A 17967-nucleotide genomic window follows, 5' to 3' on the forward strand; every position below is an offset into this window, starting at 1 on the left:
AAAACATGACGACAGTAGCGCACCTGGTTTAGATATCCAAACTACCTTCGAAACCGTTAGAGATTTTACACAAGTTGAATGCTGAAGATGGACGTCTGTTCTCTGTGATCTAACCCAGGTGAGCTGCGTACAAAGCAATTCTAAATAGTTTACACTATACCCGTCTTAATGCAGATTTATTTCGCATTAGGTACGACAGATCGTTTTTCTTAGCGAATGCAATGTGTATTCTTAATGCTTCCGAAAGCATACTTTGCAGCTCGCTGGGCGAAACTTTTCATTGGGTGACTGCAATAATTGACCTTTCAGATTCAGTCATGATACAATGCGAGGAAGTGCACAAAATAATAGGCATGTACATCGATGACAAGGATATGTTGTCCCATCCGATTGCTGGAAGAACCGGTTCTGGGAAAGGATAATATATACCCGAGCAGCTCTCGGATCATTTTACGAAGCGTGTACTGTACACATTCGTTTAGCAATGCAAAGCGCCGTAAAACAGGATCAGGCTGATACTGTAATCAACTCTTTCGTCATTTGTCTTCTGAAGGTTTTGAGCCTTTTGAACCTGCTAAAGAAAATCATTTAAAGTACAATGATTTTCTATGGCGACTTGTGTACCGTAACTGGAGTAACTATCAGTGGCACTGGATGTAAAATTTTTAGGATCAGAAACTAATGCCTGTGTGGTCGTAAAATTGACCGGCTTTGGTCAAGGACTAGAGACGATTCTGTGAATTTGGTCCATTGTTTAGGATGTGTTCCATTCCTAGATAGGAAGAGAAATTGAACCACATCTGTTATATATTGATGCTTGATTTTAGAACAATAATTTACCTTATTTAAATTATTTGGCGGTGTCGCTTTGCTTTCTGTGGATGATGAGTAGGCGATGTCAGATTCGTTAGTTTTTCTTCTGCTGACCGCGTGTTTAATAATTTTGTGCTGCTTGTTGTGGATGAGATCGCTGGGGGGACTTTCGGGGCCACTAACTGATACGTGTTACCGTAGCCGTGTCATTGACCGGTGAGAGTTATTATTATTATTATTATTATTATGATACCGGTGAGAGTTGATGATTCAGCTTGCGTGCTTTATCAGCAAACGATCATCTTCCAAGATTTGCATTTTTTTCATGCGTAGATTTTTGTAACTACTCTTTGCCAGTATCGATATTGACTTGATGAACTAGAAAAAATAACATCCGATGCCTTTGGCTGAAGTCTTGACCCGCATGGTAAAACGTCCCGGAAAGTGTCCCGCATTTGTCAAAATGCGGATTTTTGTTCCAAAATACCCATGATGTACATTCATATTGTTCAAATCACCCACAAAAATTTTGAGTCGTGCTGCCAAATCTCCCAATTACGTGGGGAATGTGAAAAATGAGCCAATTTATCCTGATCGTCACAATGCCCATTTCGACTTCTAATATGACCGAGGTCATGAATCCTTACGAAAAGTTTCTCAATCTTACACAAGTTGTGCAAATATTTGGGAAAGGTAAGGTTTTTGAGGTCGTTCCGCATTCTTCTTGAAAACAATTGGTCACTTTAGTATAAGTAATTTTCCCCGGACAGCAAAATTCGCCAATTATTCGTGGAAAAAGTGCAGCGACTTCAAAACCAAGACTAATAATAATAAAAACTAAGTGGGATTATTCAAGAACTAACGCGTTTAGCTAAGACTATGTGAGATTATTCGGGAAATCATTCATTACTTTCATTAACGTGACTTCACCCAAGACATGAAACTGTGTAAAGGCGGCCATTGTAGTAAGATTAGTTTTTTAATGGTCAAACGTCGATTTAGACTTAGGATTCGAACAACTGCGATGAATTTGGTTTGTGCTGAGTTTCGATCATTCCCCCGTGACGTTTAGTCAGTAGATTTAGATAGAAATGGCCGTCCAATGATTTAAACTTCGATTCCAACAATTGTGCTGTCTAAATTGGTCGAATTGAACTTTCCCGGAATATCCGTAACCTTTACGAATGAGTATTATATTACATGCTCTAAACAACAAAGAATTCACGCTGAGTGGATTGCTTCCCTGAGAGCTTCACGAATGGCCAATACTTGTGTAATGGTCATTGATTACATACATATTTAAATTCAAATAATAAATATGCATTAAAAATATATCCTGAATTATAAATCAAATTTTCAGTTAATAAACAAAATCAGCTGTTGTGCCACTTTTCAAACCAATAAAGCGACCTCTGATAGCAAATGCGTAGAATTTGATCCGTCAAATTTTCGCGAGCAAATGTCAAAATTCCGCGCGGAATAATGAAAAATATTTCGCGACCTCATTTCGTAAGAGGTGCATACTAAACTATAAGCTAAGTATGCACCTCACGCGAAATGAAATTTCCTATATAAAACCTATAGCTAAGTATGCACCTCCTGCGAAATGGAATTTCCTATACAAAACCTATAGCTTAGTATGCACCTCTTGCGAAACGAGGTCGCGAAATATTTTTCCTTCTTCCGTGCGGAATTTTGACATTTGCTCGCGAAAACTAGTCTGTGTGTTTGCTGTTAGATGTCGCTTTTGATAACTGAAAAACGACATCAGCTGTTGTTTGTTTATTTCTTTTTTATATTTCTGCTGTCATTTGAATGTTTTAAATGGTGTATTTCATTAATTCATCACTGATGTGTATGTAATCGGTGATAATTGTAAACCTATTTGCCATTCATGAAGCTATCAGGGAAGTAACGTACTCAGCGTGAATCATGTTTCGAGCATGATTAATCATAATGCTTATTTGTGACGGTTCCGGATGTCTCAGGGAAGTTCAGTCTGACCAATTTAGACAGCACAATTCCTGGAATCGGAAATTTAAATCATTGGCCGGCCATTTTCTATCTAGATTGGCTGCTTCTACCGTTTCTAGAAGACCCAGGGAAATGATCGAAATTGGCTAAACCAAATTTATTGCAATAGACCTTTCTCGTCCGACCTAACCCCCTTTTTTCTTATTTTTATTCAAAAGACTACACATTTTTAAGAATATTGCCGTTGAAATGAGACTATTTCGAGCTATCGTGATTTTTTAATGATTTTTTTAAATTTGAAAAATGCAAGAATGTTGAGTATTTTTTTCACCTTTGCAAGAATGGTGGGACTCAAAATGTGTGTTTGGGCAACACTGTTTTGAATATTTTTGCTCGAGTTCCTGGCAACGCGGCAAATGAAGTGGTGAGTCGCAGTACAAAGTTCATTGGTAATGTAAACAAACTAAAGTGAACCTCTCGGTGGACAACACTGCATGATAATGTTTAACCTCACATTTTTGACAGTTCAGAGAGATTGTTTACATGGTCTTGGAATTTTTGTTGATTCGATCATAGTATGAGAAACTTGGTTTGGTTCGCTGCCAAATGTTAACACTTTCCAAACAAGGTCGCTCAGCTGTAATTTTTTATTTGATGTCGGCATCATACATTGTTCCGTTAAATTTAACATTTTTACTTTTCTTGTACATGATTCATTGTAGAAGTAAGGAATTTCTAGCCAATCATTTGAAAAAGGCCCACTGCCAAATGCAAACAAATCGAATTTTCATGTTCTCTATTAAAATCCTGGGACAAAACCTGTGGATATATGTTTTCTTTTTCTTTTTTCTGTTCTCTTGTCTTGCATAGCCACTCTTTCTTCCTCACATATTTTAAATGGACTTGCTACATTTGACAGTTCCCCCTGACTGCATTTGACGGTTCCCTTTGGCTACATTTGACAGCTCCTCCTGGCTGCAATTGACATTAGGTTTTTTCGTATCCACACGTCACGTCCCAGTTAAAAACTATCTATCTGGCCATGTGCATAAACATATCGCAACAATGGATTATGAAGAATTTTGATAATGATTTTATAACAAATTATAAAAGGGCCCGGTTGATATAAAAGTCCTAACTAGCAATACGCTTATTATAAAATGATTATAAAGGATTATGGTAACTGATTCCAAAAGAATTATAAAGGCAGTGAAATACGTACTCAATGAAATAAGGGGAGTGTCTGATGTAAACAATATGCGCAATCAAACTAAATAAAACAGTATTAAATTTTTAAATAGAATTATAATGAATTCGACCAAAACTTCTTTTGCCTTTTTCTTAAAGTTTACGTTTGGCAGTTAGACCCTTTTCAAATGTTTCAAATGTTTGGGCAGAATTTAGATTATCTTATCGTTGTAGCGATCAATTTCATTTGGTTTGTTTTGTTCACAATGTTAGTCGCTAAGCATTTTGGTGATCTATGGCAATTGATGACCTTTACACCCCATATTAGGTCCGCTCCTGTTGCAGCTGTTTCGCCCCGTCCGGCACCGAGTCAACCGATGGTCCAGCCTGCGCCGCACTCGTCTGTCGCTATTCCAATGGCAGGGACTTGGATTAAAGGCTAAAAGGTCCGCTACGGCTGGTGGTGTTGCAGCAATCGGTTTGCTTTCGGCCACGTTGGACATTCGGCTAACGGGAATATTCAGCGATTCCGATTCGAAGGAAGCAGCGCCAGTAGCAGACTGCTTCGGTTCAGCAATACGCTCCGATATCATACGAAGCTAACACTCCGGCAGGACGAAGGTTTCAATGACGGGCTCAGGCATAAGTAGCAGAGTCCTTGCACTTACTGCTTGTCGAGTGAACGATTCCGACGAAACCACTGCCACTCTCGCAAAGTTTGATCACCGCCATAAGTGCGACGTCAGCGGTATAGTGCCAGGAATAGTCGAGAAGAGTGCCAGGACTGACTGCCGAGCGCCACAAGATTAAATAGCAGAGCGTTTTTAAAGTGACCGTAGTATAACGTAGAGGCTTTAGGCAGATGATTTATTCAGCAGAATAAGATAGCAAAATTACCCAAAATATAAGAGCTGGCTGCCGAAGTGAATCCACACACATCATCACATACAGAGGCAAGCAATATTGGAACACAGCGAAATTCCTCACAATGAATTGACCTCGTTAGATGAAATTCCAGGAAGTACAATTTTCATAGCATAATTTAATCGACCGAAATTGTAGTCCTCAGCCGAGAGACAGACTGATAGGGTAGCAGCAGCTAGGATTTTTTTGCGAAAGCTGGCAGTGGTTTCGCGTATCCTGCGCTAAGTAGAGAGCGTTAAGACAAATCTCCGAAGCATGTCAAGTGCTATCAGATGGGAAAAAACGTCGCATCTATGACCAGTACGACAAGGACGGTCTGCTGACCAACGGTTCCGTCCGGTACCACCATAACACACGGCACCGGCGACACATATATTCACAACATACTAATTACTTATCCTTCCGAAAAAGTAAATAAATTGACTATGAAATTTATCATTCGCTGCCTAGTTATTTCGTGCCAATTTGAACAAGACAGCAGATAGCTTTATTGCGGTGCCAAAATGATGGCAACTCGCGATATAATATAAATTTACACTCCTTCTTACTCCTTATCGTCAGTGCCGAGCGCTATTTTGCATTTGCCGGCTAAATCAACGACAATGCGATAATCGACGAAACTTTTGCTGTAATGGAACTGGAACAAGAATAATAAATAATTGTTCCATTCGAAAGCGATAACCTTGTTGTCCTCATGTTTGCAGCTATCATACGCTGGTAGGCATTCTGACCAATGGAAACGTTCTTCGATATGGGCATTGAACGATCAAAATCATTTCAACAACTTATCATCGACCGAATTCGTTACGTATAAAGTTCAGGTAAACTTCACCACCTAAAATGAATAATCAATCGGATCATCTTGTTAGGAATTAACCCACGAGCAAACAAACAAATGTGTACAAATCATTATCCATCATCCAGAAAGCAATCGTTTTATAGCCCAATGCTTGATCTTGTGATTCAGCATATGCCACCGGGTTTTACATCCAGCGTCGATTGGTCAATGTATGAACCAGGTTACCATTGTTCCAATCCTCATCCCTCTTGAGTTGATATTCTTTCAAAGAGCATCGAAAGTATTCAAGTAATGTGAATTTTAAAAGTCCGTGTAAACAAGTCTTAGGTAAACAAGCACACCGAAACTATCAGAAAAGTGAGGTTATACATTTTCATACAATGCTCTATATTTTTGACAGGTATATGAATGAATCATTTCAGCATCAGTGATGCCAGGTCTATTTAAACAATAGCCTGTAGTAAAAATATAAAAGTCTGCAGAAATCTTCAATAAATGCGACGTAGAAATGTAGTATGTATATAATTTAAATGATCAAAAATGTTGAAGACTGGTGTATACATTGGCTGGCATAGGCTTTGTTCTGCTAAATATTTGTAATCTGCAAAAGATCTGCAGTGAAAATGCAAAATCTACAGATTTACTAATATATATGCAGATTTGGCATCCTTTTAGTATTCCCCACAGGAAATTCATCCAAATGGTGTAAAAATATGGGGAAACAAGGCAAGATAGGTATTCAGAATATGGGGTTAAATGAGCAGTTCGCACTATTTTTGATTTTTTCAATAGTTAGAGGTACCAAATCATCGTGGCAATAGGCAGTAACGAATTGGGGATAAAAAAGGAAGCATCCCATCATATAAAATTTTTTGACGAGAAAGGTCTATTATCCGAATCGTAAGTCTAAATCGGCGTGTGACCATTAAAAAACATACAAGTCTCGGGGAAACTACCTTTCGATACACGTTTCGGAATCTGGAATTGATTCCAGCGCAAATATAACAACCAACTCCGACTCAATCTGTTTCAGGTCGAACTAAACCCTAGGTTTTAAACTTTGGGTGACGTTAAAAATCGATTATGATAACAATGGCTACTACTAAAAGTTCTGGAAGTCTCAGCGAATGCTACCAATAATCAGTACAGATACAAACCTATTTTTGGTATAACAATTGTGAGAATCGTAATTCAAATTTATTGCCATAAGTAATTCGTGGTAATTATTATTGCATGAAACACTAGAAAAGGCTAGAGAAAAAGTTTAAGGAATCCCGGGGAAGTGTTTCATGGTCTGAATCGTCATTCCAAATCACTGGATTATATTATATAACTAAATTGGTCACTTAACGAAACCGAAGGTCAAACGAATCGTCAACCAATCGGATCAACAACTGCTGTACTTCAAGAATACCGTATATGCTATAGCACGTTTACTTAATCACCAGGCTGCTTTTTATATGCTAGACGGTGGGTGCCGGTATGCGTGAATGATCACGTTTGCAACCGGGTTTGTATTATCGCGAAGTTCTCAAGCGTTGCTATGTGATGCGCGCATTTATGTGACGTGTCTAGTAGTGCATTCATAATCGCTGAGTATTGTATTTCAAATATAAAACATTGATCATTAAATACTAAATATCACGCATTGAGTATGAATATTAAACATTGAATATTACATTTTATATATTAAATATCAAACGTTAAATATTCAACAATAAATATTAAATATAATATTAAATGTTAAATATTATATATTAAAAGACCCGATTTTATCAGCCCCCGATTTTTTCACCCTCATATGAAAATTGATAGTTGGTAGTGTGATAGGCTCTAGCAGTCGAACCAAGTTGAATTCGAGGAAAACCTTTCTTGGATATATTTTTCTAATCTTAGGGATCCAAAATATGCAAAAATAACAATTTGATTTTTTAAATTTTTCACTGTCAGACCCGCTAATCAGCTTCGTGAGCCCTCATATTATGCAGGATTAAGTATGGAAAAAATAAAATAACCCGTTTGGAATGTTTTGGTGCGAAAAAAACTAGCATATGAAATTTCATACGCTGGGTTGATAGGGTATCAAATAATTATTACAGAGAAAATTCGGCTAATATCCTTATATTTAGCATAAAAACGAATAGTATCTTCAACCTTGCGATAAAATTCATTTAGCAGCTTTTTTGAATGATTTTAACACTTCTCTCCTCTCTCATTCCGTTTTGTTGGTTCGTTGCATCAAACCATCTTTCCCTCAAACTTTGTAATAATTTTAAGAAAAAGAACATTTTCTTAAGAGAATTTACATAAAAAATATTCTGGTTAGAACCAGGCACGATTTGCAACGTATTCAGCATTTGTTAGCCTTGAATGCACTGATTCAACGTTAAAATCAGCGAGAAAGTTGTGAGTTTTCCTCCGGGTCCTAAAGAGGAAATAATTTTGCCTTACACCGAAAAAAATCCAAACGTTAATTCTATTTGCTTCAAACCACTTAAAATCTATATGAAGAAGAAATGCTAATGTTATCACTCGCACACATACCTTCTATGTGTCAACTGTATAAACTATGTATGCATACACCTAAGTTATATGTGCGTATTGTTATAGAATTGAGTTTTATGTGTCTTATAGTTATGAAATGTGAATATAAGATTAATATTTCCTGTAAATACACACATTAGGTTTATGTGCCAGCAAATAGTGTCTATCTGCCCCCGCTAATTGCAAAAATCTATGTGTAAAATCAATAGGCATAACGTTTACATTTTTTTGAGTGTAGGAAAAAAAGATATCGGTTCAGCCTAGCGTATGAAATTTCATACCATGAACTAGCAGGAGAATTTTCGCAATTGTTTCACCAATTTCTTCCATTTTTTCGCAGTGAGTCACATCTTTCACACTTCTCATGGCCATTCGTTCTCAATCCGAAACAAGAATTAGTGATTTGGAAGAGAAATTTAATTATATGTGTTGTTCATATTTTGGTTTGAAATTTGGCCAACTATGACATTCGAAAACACAATCGAATTTAATAAAAAAAAAAAGAGTATTGATCATACACATTATAAATTAAAGAGTATTAATTAACGTTCACAGAAGGCCAAAAGCTCGAACACGCCTTTATTGTATAACAAGTATGATCCAGAAATGTGTTGTTTTTGCGTATGAAATTTCATTCGCTGAGTCATAATGGGTTAAGGGAAATTTAACCTAAATAATCAGAAAGGATTGTGCGACTACATCTACACTGACAAAATATAAATGAATAATAAATAAATACATAGATAAATTAATACACCAATAAATAATTAAATTAATAAATAAATTGATGAATTAATTCAGACAAAAAATTTATTAAGTCGTAAGTAGCATAGAACGTATGGAAACCAACTCTACCAAACATTTAAAAAGGGCTTATCTGCAAAACGTAAACATTGAAAAATTGTCAAAGGTCAGATTCATTATAATCCTATTTGTAAAATTGATACTAATTTATTTCTTTTGATTGCGCATATTGCTACTACTTGTATACTGCCGTAATACGCATATTTGTCCCATGTTCTATGGGATTCCCTATATACATGGGACAATTATGCGTATAACGACAGTATACCTCACACAAAAAATGCTGTTCAAGTCTGATACTACACCGAAAGTTAGACGAATTAACTGAATTCTAATTTGATGGTCAGATTTACCCCACTGACATCATAAAATCAGATTGGCCCTGTATGTAAATTATGAAAAAGACTGTATTGCTAGTTAGGCACTTTCCAATCAGTTAGGTCTTTTCATAATCAGTTTGGTCACAAAAATCAATTAAGCCCTCTTAAAAAAAATGTTGTGAAATCGCTACCAATATTCTTCATAATCAACTAATGCGTTGTGTACGTGCTCGAGTAGATATTTGTTAATGGAAAACATGAAAATTCAATTTGCTACATTTTGCAGTTAAGCCCTTTTTAAATGTTGGGATAAAACTGGGTAGAGCTAAATAAAATTATAAATTCAGAATCGAAACAGGATCACAAGAATGAGTCACAATGACCCAATCTACCGGTACGTCTAATTCGATGTAGATACGTTTCGCAATCGGCGCGTCCCTGCTGATCCATCGGCAGGTCGAAGTTAACGACAATGGTCACCTGTTCGACGTCGATACCTAAGGTGAAAGAATCTCTCTGTAACCTAGTGTTGTAACCAGAATCAAGTAGCGGAACTTACCCCCGGACAAAACGTTCGTTATAATCTGTACCTTCTCTAGTCCATTTCGTAATCGATCCAAAGCGTCCAACCGTTGTTCCACCGTTAGATCATCGGACAGTACCGCTACCGAGTGACCATCCTGGGACATCCGGCCGGTCAACCAACCGGCCGTTTTGCATACCTGTTTCGATCGATTAACAGTTTCGAAAATAGGTTTACTTGGAGTTTACAACTGTCCTATACATCATATGACAGAAAATGATCGCTTGTCCGACGGTAATCACACAATTTCTCGTCCTGGTTGACACTTGACGTAGTACTGTTTGATGTTATCGAGTGATTCCTGCTCCCGCGCCAGCCGAATGACGATCGGATTGGGTACGATGTACTCGGCAAACTCCATCACCTCACGCTCGTACGTGGCCAAGAAGAACAGCGACCAAAACACCCGCCTCGTCCAGTACAAAAAGGGAAAACTTCTAGGTCGTACGTCCTGAACTTTATACCCCAGTCCATTAGCTTCCCGGGTGTTCCGATGATATGATTAGTCAGCTTCGCCCCTTTGACGATCTCCTCGCGAACGGCGTAAGGAATTTTGATTTCTGGACAAAACTTTGGTATTTTGGCAGCTACTTCCCCCTTCTGAATTGCCAGCTCATACGTGAGGGAAATGCAAACCACCTGCAGATAGTTTTTTAACTGATGGACTAAACTGAGCATTGCCAGCACTGGGTCTGGGCGATTATATTCCGTGGCGGACCGGCCAACAGAGTAGGTAGAGTCGTCTCCTGAATCTTGGAAGGGGCGTTGAAACCCATCGCATAGACTCCCTGAAAAAATTCCGGCTTCATGTGCAAAGCTTCGAAAGTTTTAATCAACCAACCGGCGAAGAAGAATCCTTCCGCTGCACCTCCAGATCCAGCTTTGATTCTACTAGACCTTAACGACCATCTTTCATTAGAAAACTTGCATCCGCCGGGCTAAAAGATGGATATTTTAAAGCTGATACTAAATATTTCGGCAGAAAATTTAGAATAGGACGTAAGCAACAATGAGATTCTCTTCTGTTTATTAGTCGGTCGTTTCAATATTGTTTTTCTTCAGGAGCTGTTAGTCAGAATTTCCGTAGCTACCGAACTCAAAACTGCTGGTGCAGGCATTCTACGGGAGTAACCAGCTTTGGTTCTACTGTCGGTGGACTAGGTTTTTCCGCATTCTCTTTCCCTGGACTGTGATTCCTTATCCTTGGTGATATGTACTCAGTTCGCTAACCTATTTGTATTGAAAAGAAAAATTCAAATCCCATCCCAATGATCGCTTCAAAAATAGGTTATAATAAAACAACACTTACCGAGTGCAGACATTTCTTGATCCTCCGCCTTTTTAACCCAGTTATCGGTACTGTCCCTCGGGTGGTTTATTCCTTGCGATTCGCTGAAATTTTGACCAGAGCGACTTTGCGGAAAAAACGATGCCTTCTTTTATGGTTGAAGGCGGTTGCTCAGCTTGCTGTGAAATGTTGCACTGGAATAGTGATTGCTTGCTGGAATGGAATCACGAGCACTGTGGAGGCAGTGATATTTTCATGCAAGGAACTGGTAGGAACCAACGCTGGAATGTGACGTTTGTGCTTGACTTTGATTTCTCTAAATTATGAAGGCAATCACTGGTAAAAATAGCGGCAGACAAGTTTTAAGCAGAATGTGCCGATAAAATGTTTTCCGATGTGTCCATCATTCGTAAACTCCTGTTGTTTGTTTGAGCTGTAATTGCTATGTGGTTCTTTTTTGAGGGGTTGTTGGCTGCTGCTGGATTTGGAGTTGTCGGTACTGCTGCAGTTGTATCGATTTAAGCCTGATTCAGACGATACATCAGCTTCCGCCAACGTTACCGGAACGTCAACGTTCCGTCAGGATAAGTTTAATACTTTTCTCTTGTGCCCGTTCACACGTGCCGTACGTCAAAACATTCCGTGCCGTTGATGTTGTGTGAATGCCTCCATTTAACTGCATGTAACTTATCCTGACGGAACGGTGACGATGACGGAAGTTGATGTATCGTCTGAATCGTCCTTTAATGTTGTTTGTCTGATTGCGAGAGCCAGGATGTTGAGACCAGATTAGTTGAGCTAATTTGTAGCATCTGGTTGTTGTTCCAAAGTGGATCGATGGCTGCTGGTTCTGCCACTGACAAAAGATACTGCTCCGGCGGCCGCTTTGTTCGGGTGTGCTGTAAATAATATTAATTATTTAAATTTAATTGTTTAAAACTAGAAACAATCACGCTTCCAATAATATTTCTAAACTTACCATTCAAATTCAAAATATTGAATCTCTAAAATTACGAAATTTTGACAATTTGCGATGAAAAAAATACAAAAAATTTCCAATCGAGTTTTTTTATATTTTGTCATTGCAACCTGTCAAAATTTCGCGAGCCTCCGTGCGAAATAATACCTCTGACCATTATTTCGCAAGGAAAAAGTTTGCCTTGGTGACAGCGCATAGAAAGCAGCGCTGTCTCGCGGAAGTATTATGAAACTTATCGTTTGTCGAGCCGTGTCTCGGCTAACTGCAATTTTCGTTATCGTTTTCGCGAGAGCTGCGTACCGCTTACGAAATGGAAACGAAATTTTTTTTCGCGAGCATTTCGCGACGTTTTTTATGCATAGGTTTTGTATAGGAAATTTCATTTCGCAAGAGGTGCATACTTAGCTTATGCATAAAAAACGTCGCGAAATGTTCGCGAAAATTTTTTTCGTTTCCATTTCGTAAGCGGTACGCAGCTCTCGCGAAAACGATAACGAAAAATGAAGTTAGCTGAGACACGGTTCGACAAACGATAAGTCTCATAATACTTCCGCGAGACGGCGCTGCTTTCTATGCGCTGTCACCAAGGCAAACTTTTTCCTTGCGAAATAATGGTCAGTGGTATTATTTCGCACGGAGGCTCGCGAAATTTTGACAGGTTGCAATGAAAAAATATAAGAAAACACAAGATTGGTAATTTTTTGTATTTTTTTCATCGCAACCTGTCAATATTTCGTAGTTTAGAAATTCAATATATCGAATTTGAATGGTAAGTTTAAAAATATTACTGGAAGTGTGATGGTTTCTAGTTTTAAACAATTAAATTTAAATAATTAATATTATTTGCAGCACACCCGAACAAAGCAAATCAGCTCAACTAATCTTGTCTCAACATCCTGGATCTGGCAATCAGCCAATCAACATTAAATCGATGCAACCGCAGCAGTACCAACAACTCCAAATCCAGCAATAGCCACATAGCAATTACTGCTCAAACGAACAACAGGAGTTTACGAATGATGGACACATCGGAAAACATTTCATCGGCACATTAAAACTTGTCTGCCACTATTTTTTACCAGCGGTTGCGTTCCTGATTTAGAGAAATCGGAGTCAAGCACAAAAGTCATATTCCAGCCTTGGTTCCTACCAGTTCCTTGCATGAAAATATCACTGCCTCCACAGTGCTCGTGATTCCATTCCAGCAGCAGCAAGCAATCACTATTCGAGTGCTTATCGCCAACATTTCACAGCAAGCTCAGCAGCAGAACCACCTTCAACCATAACATCAGAAAATTAAGATTTCCTCCAGACCATGAACATCATCCTAAAGGTCGGTAGCAATAACGATCAGCCGACGGTACAACCTGGTCAGCAACCGCAATTAGTGCAATAGATCCAAGCCAAATGTAGAAGACCATTGACCAACTGCAAAAAAGATAGCAACAGCACATTCAAACACAGTAGCAGCAGCATACTATACTGTACCATGCGGTGTGCAGGAGGACTTTTTTATTCAGTTGGTGCGGCAAGGTGAGGCATTTTTATTACCTTTTTTTATTTCGAAAGGATCAGTACCGTGTTTAGTACATTGTAATGTAATACCCTATTCTTCTTTAAAAAGCTCGAATTCACTCATTTACGGATATTTTTTATTATGATTTTTTTCAGATCGAACACCAACAACATAATATCATGGTAATCACCCAGCAAGAGAACGCAGTGATAATGGATCAACAGAAAACACAACATCAATATGCTCGGAAAGGACTTTCTCTTTCGGTATGTATTTACTAGTAGCAGCCCTCCTCCAAACATTCCTTTGCATATCCAGATGTCCTTATCAATTCACAGAACAAACATAATGGCACGTCATGTTCAATCGGCTAACCGTTTGGAATAAGCGCTCATCATCGGTTTCATGGCAGGGAAGTGAGCAGGCAAAAGAAGGCATCGTTTTTTCCGCAAGGTCGCTCTGGTCAAAATTTCAGCGAATTGCAGGGAATAAACCACCCGAGGGACAGTACCCGTGCTGATTCAGGACGATTTCCCATACTTTGTACCTTGCTATTGAATTTTAATACCCGATCGAAACGATGGCAAGCGCTGCCGATAACTGGGTCAACAAGACGACGGATCAAGAAATTTCTGCACTCGGTAAGTGTTTTTTGTTATAACCTATTTTTGAAGCGATCATTGGGATGGGATTTGAATTTTTCTTTTTAATACAAATAGGTTAGCGAACTGAGTACATATCACCAAGGATAAGGATTCAGAGCCGGCGGCTGGCAGTCCAGAGAAAGAGAATGCGGAAAAACCTAGTCCACCGGCAGTAGAACCAAAGCTGCACCTGATGTTTGGAGTTCGGTAGCTACGGAAATTCTGACTCTAGCAGCTCCAGAAGAAAAACAAGCTGCAAGAGAAAATGGAGAAACAGCTTCCTCCGCGGAAGATGCAGAGGCATTCAAGTAAGTCGAAATCTGCAGAAAATTATGATTAGGACATAAGGAACATTGAGAGCCTCTCTTTGTTTACATTCTCCTTCGATTATTATGACGTCACTATAACACTTTGCACTAATTTTCCAGTACATAGCCGATGGTTTTTACTAAAATATTAGGCAAAGAGTTGAATACTAAATATTGAAACGACCGAGTAATAAACAGAAGAGAAAGACCCCAAAGAGAATCTCATTGTTGCTTACGTCATATTCTAAATTTTCTCCCGAAATATTCAGTATCAGCTTTAAAATTATCCATGACTAATCTTTTAGCCCGGCGGATGCAAGTTTGCTAATGAAAGATGTTCGTTAAGGTCTAGTAGAATCAAAGCTGGATCTGGAGGTGCAGCGGAAGGATTGGTTGGTTAAAACTTTCGAAGCTTTGCACATGAAGCAGGAATTACTACAGAGAGTCTATGCGATGGGTTTCAACGCCCCTTCCAAGATTCAGGAGATGGCTCTACCTACTCTGTTGACCGGTCCGCCACGGAATATAATCACCCAGAGTCAGTCGGGAATAGAAAAAACCGCTGCCTTCGTGCTGGCACTGCTCAGTTGAGTCCATCAGTTAAAAAACTATCTGCAGGTGATTTGCCTTTCCCCCACGTATGAGCTGGCAATTCAGAAGGGGAAGTAGCTGCCAAAATGGCAAAGTTTTGTCCGGAAATCAAACTTCCTTACGCCGTTCGCGGTGAGGAGACCATCAAAGGGGCGAAGCTGACTAATCATATCATCATCGGAACACCCGGCAAGCTAATGGACTGGGGTATAAAGTTCAGGACGTACGACCTAGTTTTCCCTTTTTGTACTGGACGAGGCGGGTGTTATGGTCGGTGTTCTTCTTGGCCACGTACGAGCGCGAGGTGATGGAGTTTGCCTAATACATCGTACCCAATCCGATAGTCATTCGGCAGGCGCGGGAGCAAAAAATCACTCGATAACATCAAACAGTACTACGTCAAGTTCCGCAACCAGGACGAGAAATTGTGTGATTACCGTCGGACAAGCGATCATTTTCTGTCATATGATGTATAGGACAGTTGTAAACTCCAAGTAAACTTATTATCAGAACTGTTAATCGATCGAAACAGGTACGCAAAACGGCCGGTTGGTTGACCGGCAGGCTGTCCCAGGATGGTTACTCGGTAGCGGTACTGTCCGGTGATCTGACGGTGGAGCAACGGTTGGACGCTCTGGATCGATTCCGAACCGGACTAGAGAAGGTACAGATTATAACGAACGTTTTGTCCAGGGGTAAGTTCCACCACTTGATTCTGGCTACAGCACCAGGTTACGGAGAGATTCTTTCGTCTTAGGTAATCGACGTCGAACAGGTGACCATTGTCGTCAACTTCGACCTGCCGATGGATCAGCAGGGACGAGCCGATTGCGAAACGTATCTACATCGAATTAGACGCACCGGTAGATTCGGTAAGTGTGACTCATTCTCGTGATCCTATAGATTGTATTTCTTCCCACTTCTTTAACAGAACGGAATCACCATCAACCTAGTGGGCAGTGATCGAAGCATGATGATTTGCAAGATCAATCAAAAAACACTTCCGGAAAAAGATTCAGTTGCTAAACGCGGAGAATTCGGACGAAATTGAAAAGATCGCACCGTAATGTGTTTTCGACCAGCTACTGGTGAAAGGCGTAGGAGCTTTTTTGGGTCATACTTGTTTTGATTCTGAATTTATAATTTTATTATATTTTTTTTTATTTTTTTTTCTTTCTTTACCTGACATAAGGTATACAAATGTAACCAACAGAGTATCGTAATCTAATAAATTTACAATTACAATTTAGCTCTACCCAGTTCTATCCAAACATTTGAAAAGGGCCTAACTGCAAAATGTAACAAATTGAAATTTCATGTTTTCCATTAACAAATATCTACCCGAGCACGTACATAACGCAACATTTGATTATGAAGAACTTTGATAGCGATTTTACAACAATTTATAAAAGGGCTTAATTAATTTTTATGACCGAACTGATTATGAAAGGACCTAACTTATTGAAAAGTGCCTAACTAGCAATACACTCGTTTTAAATGGATTATAACGTATTGTATTATAACTGATTGTAAAAGGCTTTTAACATCTTTTCCATAATTTACATACAGGGCCAATCTGAATTTATGATGTTCAGTGGGGTCAATCTTACCATCAATTTAGAATTCAGTTAATGGTTATAACTTTCAGTTAAATGGACTTTTGAGCACCCGACTTTGTTTTTTATTTTATTTTGTCGTTGAACGGCCAGTAGAGAAAGCGGTGGAAAAATTATCCGAAAGACTAACCTTGAAGCAGAAGATGAAAAATATTTTGCTCATTATCATGTGAATCAAAATTCCAAGAAGACAAAACATAGCTATAAAAACACAAAAAGATATCTTAACTGATATATGCTTTGAAGCGATTCAAGGCGAAAGCGACTAGGTTTGAATTTAGTATATTTTTACATTTATTTAATCCTTCATTATTTACTTATATGTTCATTTATTTCTGGGGAAAATTTTCATTAGGTCGTATCGTAAGTAACAATGTTATTCTTTTGGTTTACTTTTTACTCTGTAATAAACCAAGCCGTTTAAACATTCGCCCCTTCGTTCTTTGCATAATGTGCTAGACGAAACCATCGTCCTTCGATATGTGCTGAAACATATGTGAAATGTTTATGTTAATGCCTATGAACCGAGAAATTATTCATTAATTTATTTACCAATTTAATTATTTATTGGTGTATTAATTTCTCTATTTTTTTATTATTCATTTATATTTTATCAGTGTAGATGTCTCACAATCCTTTCTGATTATTTAGGTTAAATTTTCCTTAAGCGGGTCTGACAGTGCAAAATTTAAAAAAAATCAGATTTTCATTTTTGGATATTTTGGATCCCTAAGACAAGAAATATATGCCCAAGAAAGGATTTACTCGAATTCAACTTGGTTCGACTGCTAGAGCCCATCAAACTACCAACTATCAATTTTCAATCGAGTCTTTAGTGTATTTAATATTTTAATGTTTTTATTTTATATTTAATATTTATTATTGAATGTTTAACATTTGATATTTAATATATAAAATGTAATATTCAAGGTTTAATATACATATTAAATGCGTGATATTTAGTATTTAATGATCAATGTTTTATATTTGATATACAATACTCAATGATGATGAATGCTCTAGTAGACTCGTCACACAAACGTCACATAAATGCGCGCATCACATAGCAACGCTTG

General features: G+C 38.3%; 2 pseudogenes; one reads left to right on the forward strand and one right to left on the reverse strand.

Moving 5' to 3' along the window:
* Window positions 1–9726: 9726 nt before the first annotated feature.
* On the reverse strand, window positions 9727–11067 carry LOC131675960 (DEAD-box helicase Dbp80-like; annotated as a pseudogene).
* A 3245-nt stretch (window positions 11068–14312) lies between these two features.
* On the forward strand, window positions 14313–16032 carry LOC131675961 (DEAD-box helicase Dbp80-like; annotated as a pseudogene).
* Window positions 16033–17967: the final 1935 nt, after the last annotated feature.

Source organism: Topomyia yanbarensis, chromosome 1 (assembly GCF_030247195.1).
Source record: "Topomyia yanbarensis strain Yona2022 chromosome 1, ASM3024719v1, whole genome shotgun sequence".
Taxonomy (NCBI): domain Eukaryota; kingdom Metazoa; phylum Arthropoda; class Insecta; order Diptera; family Culicidae; genus Topomyia; species Topomyia yanbarensis.